General features: G+C 44.7%; 2 pseudogenes; one reads left to right on the plus strand and one right to left on the minus strand.

Moving 5' to 3' along the window:
- The first annotated feature begins 2512 nt into the window (after nt 1-2512).
- LOC100613429 (olfactory receptor 7E24-like) lies at nt 2513-6446 on the plus strand (annotated as a pseudogene).
- A 5238-nt stretch (nt 6447-11684) lies between these two features.
- Nucleotides 11685-12447, minus strand: LOC467456 (olfactory receptor 7E24-like; annotated as a pseudogene).
- Between the last annotated feature and the right edge of the window lie 1426 nt (nt 12448-13873).

Genomic DNA, 13873 nt, shown 5'->3' on the forward strand with positions numbered 1-13873 from the left:
ACTGGGAACTATAGGTGGACGGGAGCAGCTTCGTCAACCCCCATGGAGAGAGAGGTGCAGGGTATTCAGTGGTAACCCTGGATACTGTTGTTGAAGCCTGATCATTGCCCCAGGCCACTTCAGCCCAGAAAGCTGAACTCATTGCTTTAATTCGGGCCTTAGAACTCAGTGAAGGTAAGACTGTCAACACTTACACTGATTCTTGGTATGCCTTTTTAAGCCTTCATGTGCATGGAGCGTGATAGAAAGAAAAGGGCCTATCGAACTCTGGGGGAAAAGGCAGAAAATATCAACCAGAAATCTTCCATTTATTAGAAGCAGTATGGAAACCCCACAAGGTGGCAGTTATGCATTGCAGAGGACACCAGCGAGCTTCCACCTTGGTGGGCTTGGGGAATTCCCGCACTGACTCAGAGGCTGGAAAAGCAGCATCTGCCCCTTTCCAGGCATCAGTCACAGCTCCTCTGCTCCCTCAAGCACCTGATCTTGGACCTGCTTATTCTAAAGAAGAAAAGGACTTTCTCCAGGTAGAGGGAAGGACAAGTGATGGAGGAAGAATGGATTCGGTTACCAGATGGGAGAGTAGCTGTGCCACAGCTGCAAGGAGCTGCAGTTGTACTGGCTGTGCAAGAAACCACCCGTCTAGGTCAGGAGTCACTGCAAAAAGTTGTTAGGCCGGTATTTCTACATCTCGCCTTTCTCAGCCCTTGCCAAAACGGTGAGGCAGCGGTGTGTCAGCTGCCGACAGCATCATGCGAGGCAAGGTCCAGCCGTTCCGCCCGGCATACAAGCTTATGGAGCAGCCGCCTTTGAAGATCTCCAGGTAGACTTCACAGAGATGCCAGAGTGTGGAGGGAACAAGTATTTACCAGTTCTTGGGCGTACCTACTCTGGGTGGGTGGAGACCTATCCAACACGAGCTGAGAAAGCTCGTGAAGTAACCCGTGTGCTTCTTCGAGATCTGATTCCTAGATTGGGACTGCCCTTCCAGATCGGCTCAGATAACAGGCCTGCGTTTGTGGCTGACTTGCTACAGAAGATGGCAACGGTATTGGGGATCACACGGAAACTGCATGCCGCCTCCCGGCCTCAGAGTTCCGGAAAGGTGGAGCGGATGAATCGGACTATCAAAAATAGTATTATGGTCTTCCCCGCTGGATATGTAAAACAACACCACGAGGGGCGTCAAACCACCTGCTAAATTTGAGGGAATGTTATCCTCTCCCCACCTCCCCCGGCCCCGGATATTAGAGACAGTAACACAGGGGTAATGTACACCCACTGCTTTATTGGGAGTAATGTCATCCTCTCCCTTCTTGGATATTAGGAACAATATCACACTGTGCGTGTATACCTGTCGCGAAATTCAATGGAATGTCATCCTGCGCCTCCCTGGATATGACGAACAATATCACGGGGGATGTACAACTTCTGAGATATTGGGAGTGATATCATCCTCTCCCCTCTGGAAGTTAGGGACAATACCACAGGGGTAGTGTACACCCTCTGGGATGTTGGGACGAATATCATCCTCCTGCCCGCTGGATATTAAAAACCGTATCACTAGAGGCATGCACACACACTTTGATATTGGTATTAATACCATCCTCTCCCTCTTTGGATATTCGGTGCCATATTTCAGGTGGGGTATACACCACCTGCAATATTGGAAGTAATATGATTTTCTCCCCCCCGCCTGGATATCAGAAACAACATCACAGGGGGTTGTGAACAACCCCTGCGATATTTGGAGTAATATCATCATCTCCCCTCACGAATATTAAGAATGATATCGTAGGAGTGGGGGGTGTACACCCCCTTTCATATTTGATATCATCCTCTTCCCCCTTGGATATTAGGAACAACATCAGGAAGGGATGTACAGACCCTGCGACCTTTGCTGTCATATAATTGTCTCTCCCTTAGATATTAGGAAAAATGTCACTGGGGATGTGAACAGCCCTGCGATATTGGGAGTAGTATCATCCTCTCCCCCCCTTGCATATTGGGAACAACATCACAGGTGGGGTGTACTGCCTCTGCGATATTGGGAGTAAAATTTTCCTCTCTTCCCCTGGACATTAGGAAGGGTATCAGAGGTGGAGGGGGCACATTCCCTGCGATATTCAACGTCACCTTATCCTCTCCCTCCCAGGGTATTCAGAACAATAGGACAGGAGGGGTGTACACCCCCTGCGATATTGAGAGTCATGTCATCCTCTTTCGCTCTGGATATTAGGAACAATATCACAGGGTTGTGTACACCCCCTGCGATATTGGGAGTAATATCATCCTCTCTCCCTGTGGATATTAGGAAGAGTATCACAGGGCTGTGTAAACCCCCTGCGGTACGGGGAGTAATATCATCCTCTCTCCCTCTGAATATAGGAAGATTTTCACAGGGGTGAGTACACCCCCTGCGATATTGGGAGTAATATCATCCTCTCCACCCAGGAAATGACTAACAAGGTCACGGGGCGGGGGGTGTACTCCCCCTGCGATATTGGGAGTAATGTCGTCCTCCCCAAACCTGGATGTTAGCAACGAGATCACAGAGGGGGTGCACACACCCTGCAATATTGGAAGTAATATGATCCTGTCCCCACCTGGATACTGGGAAAGATACCACAGCGCGGGTATACGTTTCCTACGCTGCTGGGAGTAATATCATTCTTTTCCTTTCTGAATATTAGGAAGAATATCACAGGGGTGCTGTACAATTACTTCGATATTGGGAGTTATATCATCCTCTATTTTCCTGGATATTGGGCACGAAAACACAAAAGGGTGTACAACCCCTGCGATATTGGGAGTAATAGCATACTCTCCTTCCCTCCATGTTAGAAAACAATATCATCAGGGCTGAACACCCCCCCGTGATAATGGGAGTCATATTTACTCTTTCACAGGCCATTTGGAACAATATCACAGGGGGTGTTTACAAACAGGGGGTGGTGTACACCCCCTGGGATATTGGGAGTAACATCATTCTCTCCACCTCCGAATATTAAGAACAATATCCCGGCGGGAGGTGGTACACCCCCAGTGATATTGGGAATAATGTCATCCTTTCCTTCCCTGGATATTTGGAACAATATCGCAGCAGGGTGTACACGTTCTGTGATATTGGAAGCAATATCATCCTCTCCCCCGCTGGATATTAGAAAAAAATATCACTCACGGTGTACACCCACTGTGATATTAGGAAGAATGTTACAGGGTGTACACCCACTCTGACTTTAAGAGAAACAGCTCCCTCAGATGTCCCAAACAATATCACCGGGTATACAATGATATTTCCCTAGGATATTACAAATACTATCACAGGGTGCACACCCACTGTGATAACAGGAGTAATACATCCCAAGGATACTACCAAGAATATCACAAGGCTGTACACCCACTATGACATCAGGAGTGATATCTCCCTAGGCTATTAGGAATACTATCACAGAATGTACACACACGGTGTGCACCCACGGTGATATTAGGAGTACTATCAACCCAGGACATAACCAATAAGACCACAGGGAGTACATACATGATGTACACCCACGGTGATGTTATGAGAACTATCTCCCTAGGATAATACGAATAACATCACAGAGTGGACACACATGGTATACACCCACTGTGGCACTAGGACTAATAACTTTCCAAGATATTACCAATAGCATCACAGAATAGAAACACATGGTGTACACCCACTGTAACATTAGGTGTAATTTCTCCCTAGGACATTACGAGTAACATCTCAGTGCGTACACACATGGTGAACACCCACTGTGACATTAAGTGTAATATCCCCCTAGGATATGACCAATAACATCACAGGGTGTCCACCCATGGTGTACACGCTCTGTGAGGTTAGGGATAATAACTCCCTAGGATATGATGAATAATACCACAGGGTGTACAGAAACTGTGATTTTAGAGGTAATATCTCCCTAGGATATTATGAGTAATATCACAGGGTGTACACCCACTGTGATACTGGGAGCAATATCCCTCTAGGATAGTACAAATAATATCACAGGGTGTACACCCACTGTGATATTAGGAGAAATATCTCTCTGGGATATTATGAATTATATCACAGAGTGTACACACATGGTGTACATCCACTTTGATATTAGGAGTAATATCTTCCTAGGGCATTACAAATAACATCGCAGAGTGTACACCCACTGTGATATTAGGAATCGTATCTCCCTAGGTGATTACAAATACTATCACAGGGTGTACACCCACTGTGCTATTAGGAGTAATATCTTCCCAGGGTATTACGAATAATTTCACAGTCTGTACACACATGGTGTACACTCACGGTGATATTAGGAGTAATATCTACCTAGTAGATAACAAATAACATCGCAGGGTGTACACCCACTTTGGTATTAGCTGTAATATTTTTCTAAGTTGTTACAAATAAGATCACAGGGTGTACAAACATGGTGTACACTGACTGTGATATCAGGAGTCGTATCTCCGTAAGATATTATGAATAATATCACAGGGTGTACACCCACTGTATTATTAGGAGTAATATCTCTGTAGGATATTACAATTAATATCACAGGGTGTACAGCCACTGTGATATTAGGAGCAATATCTTTCTAGGATGTTACAAATAATATCACAGGGTGTACGCCCGCTCTGCTGTCAGGAGCAATATCTCCCTAGGATATCAAAAATCCTATCACAGGGTGTCCAATCTCTGCCTTCCAGGTTCGAAGGGATTCTCCTGCTTCAGCCTCCCGAGTAGCTAGGCTTACCCGCCACCACGCCCGGCTAATTTTTTTTTAATTTTCACTGGAGACGGGGTTTCACCACGTTGGCCAGGCTGGTCTGGAACTCCTGACCTCAGGCGATCCGTCAGCCTCGGCCGCCCAGTGCTGGGATTTCAGGTGTGAGCCATGGCGCTCGGCCAAGAGTTATATATTCAATTCATTTGGAAACACAGCTCCCATATTTGAGTGTGCATGTACTTTTGTGAAGAAACGATGTCAGAAAACCTAAGGATGATAATAAATATGAAAAGTAACAGGCATGTGAAAAGGTGTTCTGATTGAGAACTATAAGGTTCGATTTCGTTTTTAGATAATGCGGTCCTAGCTCTTGTGTCGTCCTTTTACATACTCTACATCAAAGGAATTTGTAGCACGGTGTCAGAATAAAATAGAGTGTATTTCATGGCTTCTTAATTTCTTTCAATTAGACTGAGATCTTTTTCTTAAAGAGAGAAGGACATTTTCATTGCATTGTATTTTTTCTGAAAAGAGTAGGCCGTATTTTACTGAGATCACGGATTTGTTATACATGACGTTTTGGTCTTCTAATATTCTTCAGTGGATGTTCTCTAAAGTAGTATATACCGAAAGACTTGTATAGCAAAAAAGTAAATCACGTAATAATTCTGAGATTTTTGGAATTGTCACAACTGAGAAACACTGCTGGCGGTGTATGGTCCGCAAGTGTGAAAATGTTCCTTGTGAATTGCTTGCATCCAAAATATACACACAGCATTAAGGGCTGGTTTTTATCTTTTATTTTACCAATCCTCTTTCCTTCTCAAGGTGTCCAAGACACACAGAGCCACTGAATCTCACAGGTGTCTGAGAATTCCTCCTCCTGGGACTCTCAGAGGATCCAGAACTGCAGCCGGTCCTCGCTTTGCTCTCCCTGTCCCTGTCCATGTATCTGGTCACGGTGCTGAGGAACCTGCTCAGCATCCTGGCTGTCAGCTCTGACTCCCACCTCCACACCCCCATGTACTTCTTCCTCTCCAACCTGTGCTGGGCTGACATCGGTTACACCTCGGCCACGGTTCCCAAGATGATTGTGGACACACAGTCGCATAGCAGAGTCATCTCTCATGCGGGCTGCCTGACACAGATGTCTTTCTTGGTCCTTTTTGCATGTATAGAAGACATATAGAGAAGTCCTTTTTGCTCCTGACTGTGATGGCCTATGACTGCTTTGTAGCCATCTGTTGCCCTCTGCACTACCCAGTCATCGTGAATCCTCACCTCTGTGTCTTCTTCGTTTTGGTGTCCTTTTTCCTTAGCCTGTTGGATTCCCAGCTGCATAGTTGGATTGTGTTACAATTCACCATCATCAAGAATGTGGAAATCTCTAATTTTGTCTGTGACCCCTCTCAACTTCTCAAACTTGCCTGTTCTGACAGCGTCATCAATAGCATATTCATATATTTCGATAGTACTATGTTTGGTTTTCTTCCCATTTCAGGGATCCTTTTGTCTTACTCTAAAATTGTCCCCTCCTTTCTAAGGATGTCATCGTCAGATGGGAAGTATAAAGCCTTCTCCACCTGTGGCTCTCACCTAGCAGTTGTTTGCTGATTTGATGGAACAGGCATTGGCATGTACCTGACTTCAGCTGTGGCACCACCCCCCAGGAATGGTGTCGTGGAGTCAGGGATGTAGGCTGTGGTCACCCCCATGCTGAACTTTTTCATCTACAGCCTGAGAAACAGGCACACACAAAGTGCCCTGCGGAGGCTGCGCAGCAGAACAATCGAATCTCATGATCTCTTGCATCCTTTTTCTTGTGTGGGTGAGAAAGGGCAACCACATCAAATCTCTACATCTGCAAATCCTGCCCCTTGGTCACATTATTTTTGTGGCTTGACGGCTTTTATTCCTTTCCGCATTTCCTTTGTGAATATTGCTTTCTTTGTTATGCCTTTCACTGGAATGGGTGAGTATTCTGGGATCCTTTGTTCAGCAGAAACCTCATGACAGAATCCTCTATACCTAGGCGGCCTCTTTTAGTTTCTGAGCAATAACCCTGTCATCCAGGTGGAATCACAACCATCTTTTTATATACACGAAGTCCTCACTTCATTTTGGAATTCCCTGAAAACTGACTTTATGGAAACAATGTACAAGAGGTCCTCCAACACCATTGGTAGTTCAAAGTTGTGTAGTTATACTGTTGATGAAAAATAAGTGGTTTCACTATATATAACTTTGTTTCAAGGTGAAGTTTCCAAGAGACTTTCAAAGATGTTAAGTGAGGACATACCGTACATCAAATTCATATCCTCTTCCACAGTTCATGTGGAATTTCTTTATAAACTGCTTCTAGAGAATCCATTTAGGCAGGTTGTGTGTAGAGATCCATGTCGCCGTTCCTCAATCTTGGCTTTGAGTCAAATCACCTGGGGAGCTTACAAATGCTGAGGCCTGGGTCTCAATACCTGAGATTCTGATTTCCTTGCACCTGTGTAAGTATGTGGATTTTTTTTTTTTCCTTTAAAGCACCAGAGGTGGTTCCAATGATGAAGTTTTTAGAGGCATCAAGCTCCAATGAGTAAGAAGAGAAATTAACTGTAATATGATTTCTTCAAATATTATCTTCAAATGCGTTGTCCATCAACACCATACAATGTGTATTATGCTGTTTTTTTCTTACCATTTTGCATTTTCTATCTCTTTCTTTTCCTTTTTTTTTTTTGAGTCAGAGTTTCACTCTTGTTGCTCAGGCTGGAGTTCAATGGCACAGTCTCGGCTCACTGCAACCTCTGCCTCCCGTATTCAAGCGATTCTCTTGTCTCAGCCTTCCAAGTAGCTGGGATTACAGGCATGCGCTACCATGCCTGGCTAAATTTTTTTTTTTTTTTTGTATTGTTAGTAGAGACAATGTTTCTCCATTTTGGTCAGGCTGGTCTTGAACTGCCGACCTCAGGTGATCCGCCCGCTTCCGCCTCCCAATGTTCTGGGATTACAGGCGTGAGCGACCGCGCCCAGCCACCACTTAGGATTTACATTTTACATTTGTTGAAGTTATAGATTTATACACACATTGATTGCTGCTTTGTTATACACTTGCGTGTACATAAGACGGGAAATAGAAAAGAATAAAATGGGCACAGTATCCCTGAAGTTTCACATTCCGAGACATTTAAAAAATATTAGCTCTTTAGAAATTTGTTTCAGTTAAGAAACTGTGATATACACACCCAATGAAGTATTATTCAGCCTAGAAAGGAAGAAAATCCTCTCCACTGCAGACAAAATGGATGAGATTGCAGGTCTGTATATTAAATGAAAGAAGCCAGGCACAGAATGACAAATATTTCATGTCCTCACTTCTATGTAGGAAGAAAAAAGGAAATCTTGGCCAGGTGTGGTGGCTCAGGCCTGTAATCCCAGCACTTTGGGAGGCTGAGTCGCACGGATCATTTGAGGCCAGGAGTTCGAGACCCGCCTGGCCAACATGGTGAAACCCCGTCTCTACGGAAAACACAAACAATTAGCCGGGCGTGGTGACGCGTGCCTGTAGTCTCAGCTACTTGGAGGGCTGAGGCCCAAGAAGCGCTTGAACTCGGGAGGCGGAGGTTGCAGTGAGCCCGGATTGTGCCTGTGTACTCCAACCTGGGCAACAGAAAGAGACTCCATCACACACCTACACACACAAAAGGAATCTCAGGAAGGTGGAAAGTATAAAGGTGGTTAGCAGACGCTAGGAAGAAAAGGGGTGGGATGGGGAGTGAAGAGAAGTGGATAATTGGGTCCCAAAATACGCAAAGATGGAATAAGTGAGTTCCAGTGTTTGATAGCACAGTATGGAAATTTTAGTTCACAAGAATTTCTTGCATATTTCCAGATGCTTTGGTAAGAAGCTTCCTAACTTCCTAAGAGCCAGCGGGGGCCGCGGGGAGCGCCTCATCCCCTGGGATGGGGGTCCTAAGAGCCAGGGGGGAAGCGGGGCTGGCTCTTACTCCCCGCACCGCTGAGGGCGCCTCGCCCCCCTGCCATGAGGATCGTCATATCCAGGGTGGGATTGGGGGGTGATATTACTCCCCGAATCGCGGGGGGTGCCTCACCCCCCCGTCCATGTGGATCGTCATATCCAGGGTGGGAGTGGGGCATGATATTACTCCCAGAATCGCGGGGGGTGCCTCACCCCCCTGCTATGGGGATCGTCATGTCCAGGGTGGGAGTGGAAGGTGATATTACTCCCCGAATCGCGGGGCCCCCGCCCCCATGCGATGTGAATCGTAATATCCATGGGGGGAGAGGGCAGTGATATTACTCACTGATTTTTCCTTGGATCCTTTCTAAACTGCCACCCTCCGTTTACACCCTGCGACATTATCTTCCATATTGTAGGAACATGCAGCTGCTAAAGTCGCAGGGGGTGTACACCCTTCGATACTATTCGTAATTTTCTAGGGGAAAGTTAAACCTCATGTCACAGGACTCTGTACACTGTGATGTTATTCCCAATATCCTAGCTTTATCTTAATAATAATGTCACATTGTGTGTACACCTTGTGGTGTTATTCTTATTCTCTTAAGGGGAGGTTGTTTTATTGCCACAGGGGATATTTTCCTTTTGATATTATTCGTAATGTCCTAGAGGGATGTCACCCCTTATGTCACAGGGTTTGTACACCTTGTCAAATTACTCGTATTATCCTCGTAAGACGTCACTCCTCATATCACAGAGGGTGTACACTCTGTGATATCATCGTCATATTCTAGGGAAATGTCACTTTTAATGTCACAGAGGGTGCACAACTTCTGAAATTATTCGTTATAATTTTGTGGGGTGTTACCCCTAATGTCACACGGCGTGTACACACAGTGATGTTACGTGCAATATGCTGTGGAAATGTTGCTCGTAATTCATAGGTCCTATTCACCCTTTAATATTCTTTGTCCTTTTCTAGGAAAACGTTACTGCTAACATCACAGGGCGTGTAGACCCTGTTATAAAATTCCTAATATCCTAGCGGGAGTTCACTACTAATTGCACAATGCGTGTACACCCTTTGATATTATTCATATTCTCCTGAAGAGATGTTACTACTGATGTCCCAATGCAGGTACATTCTCTGATCTTATTGGTTATATCCTCGGGGGATGTTACTTCTAACGTCACATGGGGTGTACTCCCTGTGTTCTATTTCGTAATATCCTAGGGCAATTTTACTTTGAATGACACAGGGGGTGTACACATTGTGATATTATTTGTGATATTCTAGAAAGATGGTACTCCTAATGTCACAGGGCTGTACACCCTGTGATAGTATTCATAATGTCCCAGGGGTCTATACTTCTATTGGCACAGACGATAACACCCTGTGACACTATTCGTAATATTCTAGTGAGATAATACTCCTCATGTCACAGGGGGTGTACACCCCATGTTATTATTCTTACTATTCCTGGGGGATGTTACTCCGAATGTCACAGGGATGTACACCCTGTGATATTATTCATAGTGTACCTGAGGGATATTAGCACTAATGTCACGATGCGTGTACACCTTGTGATATTATTTGTCATATCCTAATGCCATAGGGGGTGTGTTCCGTGTGATATTCTTCCTAGCATCCTAGACGGATATTGCTCCTAACGTCACAGGGTGTGTACACCTTGTCACATCATTCACAATATCCTAATACTACGTTATTCCTCAGGTCACAGAGGGTGTTCACCCTGTGATATTTTTCATCATAGTTTTGTGGGATGTTACTCCTAAAGTCACACCGGGTGTACACACAGTCACACAGTGATATGAGTTGTAATATTCTATAGACATGTTACTCATAAATCACAGGGGCTGTACCTCCTGTGATATTATTCATAATATTCTAGGGGAATGTTGCTACTATTGTCACGGGGGTGTACACCCTGTGACGTGACTCGTCATATCCCAGCGGGATGTTACTACTAATGTCACAATGCCTGTATACCCTGTGATATTATTTGTAATATCCTAAAGAGATGTTACTACTAAGGTCACAATGCATGTACACCCTCTGATATGATTCGTTATATCCTCGGGGAATGTTACTCCTAATGTCACACGGGGTGTACTCCCTGTCATATTATTCGTAATATCCAAGGGGGATGTTATTTTTAATGTCACCGGGGGTGACATTATGCATTAAAAATGCATATTCAACACCTGTGATACTATTCCTAATATCCTAGGGGCATGCTCTTCCGAATGTCACATGGGGTGTACACCATGTGTGTACACCTGCTGTGATATTATTCGTAATATCCTAGGGGAATGTTACTCCTGATGACACAGGCAGTGTACACCATGTGTGTACCCCTCCTGTGTTATTATTCATAATATCCTAGGGGGATGTTTCTTTGAATGTCACAAAGAGTGTACAAAACGTCACAGGAAGTGTACACGTTGTGACGTTATCTGTAATACCCTAGAAGGATGTTACTCCTAAAATGTCACAGTGGTGTACACGCTTTGATGTTATTTATAATCTCCTAGAGAGATATTACTTCAAATATCACAGTGGATGTACACACATAGTGTATACCCTGTGATGGTATTCATAATATCCTAGGGAGATACAACCCCTGATATCACAGTGCGTGTACCCCGTGTGTGTACACCCTTCATATTAGTCGTACTATCCAGGGTAAATGTTACTCCTCATATCACACAGTGTGCACACCCTGTGATATTTTTCATCCTACTTTAGGGAGATATTGCTTCTAATATCACAGTGGGTGTACCCCATGTGTGTATACTCTGTGACAGTATATTTTATATCCTAGGGAGGTATTACTCCTAGTATCACAGTGGGTGTTCACCCTGCGATATCATTCTTATTTCATCTTGCAGCCTTTTTTGACCCACACTGCAAAAGGAATGGAACAGATAAGAAGGTATTGAGATTAGAACGTGCTGCCGTGCGGCCGCCGCAGGACACTTTTCATATCCCTGTTTCTCGGACTGTAGATGAAGGGGTTCATCATGGGGGTGACCACTGTGTACATCACTGAGGCCACTGCAGCCTTTCTCGGGGAAGATGACACATCTGAACTGAGGTACCCTCCAACGCCTGTTCCTTAAAATCAGGAAACATCTGACAGGTGAGACCCACAGGTGGAGAAGGCTTTATACTTCCCACCTGATGATGAAACGCTCAGAATGGAGGAAACAATTTTATCATAAGAGAAAAGTGTCCCCGAGATGGGAAGAAAACCAAATATGACATCAGGGAAATACAGGATTATGTTATTGGTGAAGGTGTCACAACATGCAAGATGGGGGAGTTGAGAAGGGTCACAGAAGAAATTAGGAATTTCCACATCCTTGTAGCAGGTCATTTGTAAGGCAATCAAATTATACAGCTGGGCGTCTAAAAGACTGAGGAAAAAAAAGGACAACAAAAGTAGAAAGCCACAGAAACACGGATTCATGATGGCTGAATGATATAGAGGGTGACATTTGGCTACAAACTGGTCATAGGCCATCACACTCAGGAGCATGTCTGTCTTCCATGCCTCCAAAAATGGCAAAGAGAGACATCTGAGTCAGGCAGCCTGCATAGGAGATGACTCTGCTGTGAGATTGGATGTCCACAGTCATCTTGGGGACCGTGGTGGAGGTGAAACTGATGTCAGGCAGGGACAGTTTGGAGAGGAAGAAGTACATGGGGGTGTGGAGGTGGGAGTCAGGGCTGATGGCCAGGATGATGAGCAGGTTCCCCAGCGCCATGACCAGGCACGTGGACAGGAACAGCCCAGTGAGGACCGGCTGCCGTTCTGGATCCTCTGAGCTTCTAGGAGGAGGAATATAGAGACATCTGTTAGATTCTGTGGGTCTCTAGAGATTGGACACCTTTTGCCTAGAAAAGAGGGTTGAGAAATTGGAAACAAGTAAAGCAACACCCAGCATCGTGTCTGCATTTTGGATAGAAGCAATTCACAAGTCATGTTTTCAGATTTCAGAGCAATCCACACTCAGCAATAGTTTGCAGTGCTGACAAACTCAGTTGTCTTCTAATGCTTTCATCATTGATTTCTGTGTTCTTCACTTCTTGCTCTACACACCTGCCTTAGAGACACTAGATTCAAGAATCTTCCAAGAACCAAATCATCCTATATAAGAAGTTCGTCATTGCTAGAAAATACAGCCTATCTTTTCCGAAGAAAACGATGTAATGAAACCATTCTCTTCACTTTAAGAAAAAGGTTATCCTAATGAAAGGAAATTAAGAACTCAAATATTTTATTTTATTCGAATAGATTGATACAAATTCCCTTGATTTAGAACATCTGTAAACACTGTATAACTGCTGAGACCATGCCATCTGGAAATGAAATTAAAGTTGATGGTTCATAAGCAGAAAATAGTTCCACAGGCCAGGTGGGTCCCAGTGATTTCATCATTATGTTTTCTGACTTTTCTCCTTCAAGAGAGTAATTGCTTCCTCAAATCAGTGGGTCTTGTTTTAAAATTCATGGGAGCTATAACTCCTATCCTTAGCTTAGGTGGACTTAGAGTTTTCATCAGAACGTTTGGCCGGACGCGGTGGCTCACGCCTGTGATCCCAGCACTATGGGAGGCCGAGGAGGGCGGATCACAAGGTCAGGAGATCAAGACCACCCTGGCCAACATGGTGAAACCCCGCCTCTACTAAAAATACGAAAACTTTGCCCGGTATGGCGGCGTGTGCCTGTAGTCCCAGCTACTCGGGAGGCTGAGGCAGGAGAATGGCTTGAAACTGGGAGGCAGAGGCTACTGTGAGCCGAGATCACACCACTGCACTCCAGCCTGGGCAACAGGAGCAAAACTCCATCTCAAAAAACAAAAAACCAAAAACACACGCTCTGTCACACTGACGTCACACTGATGACAGCCAATTTTTGTGAACCAAGGAAGTGTCAATTCAATAATCAGCATAGATGTTTACTTAGGCTATCTCCTATGTGCCAAGCAAGATATAGGCTCTGGGGAATCAGAAACAAAAGAGACTCACTTGTTCCTCTCACAATACTCAGTACTTACTGAGATAAGGACAAAATAAGATGTCCTGTCTGGAATGCAGGGACACAAGAACTTCAGGTCAGGGGATATT

Source organism: Pan troglodytes, chromosome 15, assembly GCF_028858775.2.
Source record: "Pan troglodytes isolate AG18354 chromosome 15, NHGRI_mPanTro3-v2.0_pri, whole genome shotgun sequence".
Lineage (NCBI taxonomy): Eukaryota > Metazoa > Chordata > Mammalia > Primates > Hominidae > Pan > Pan troglodytes.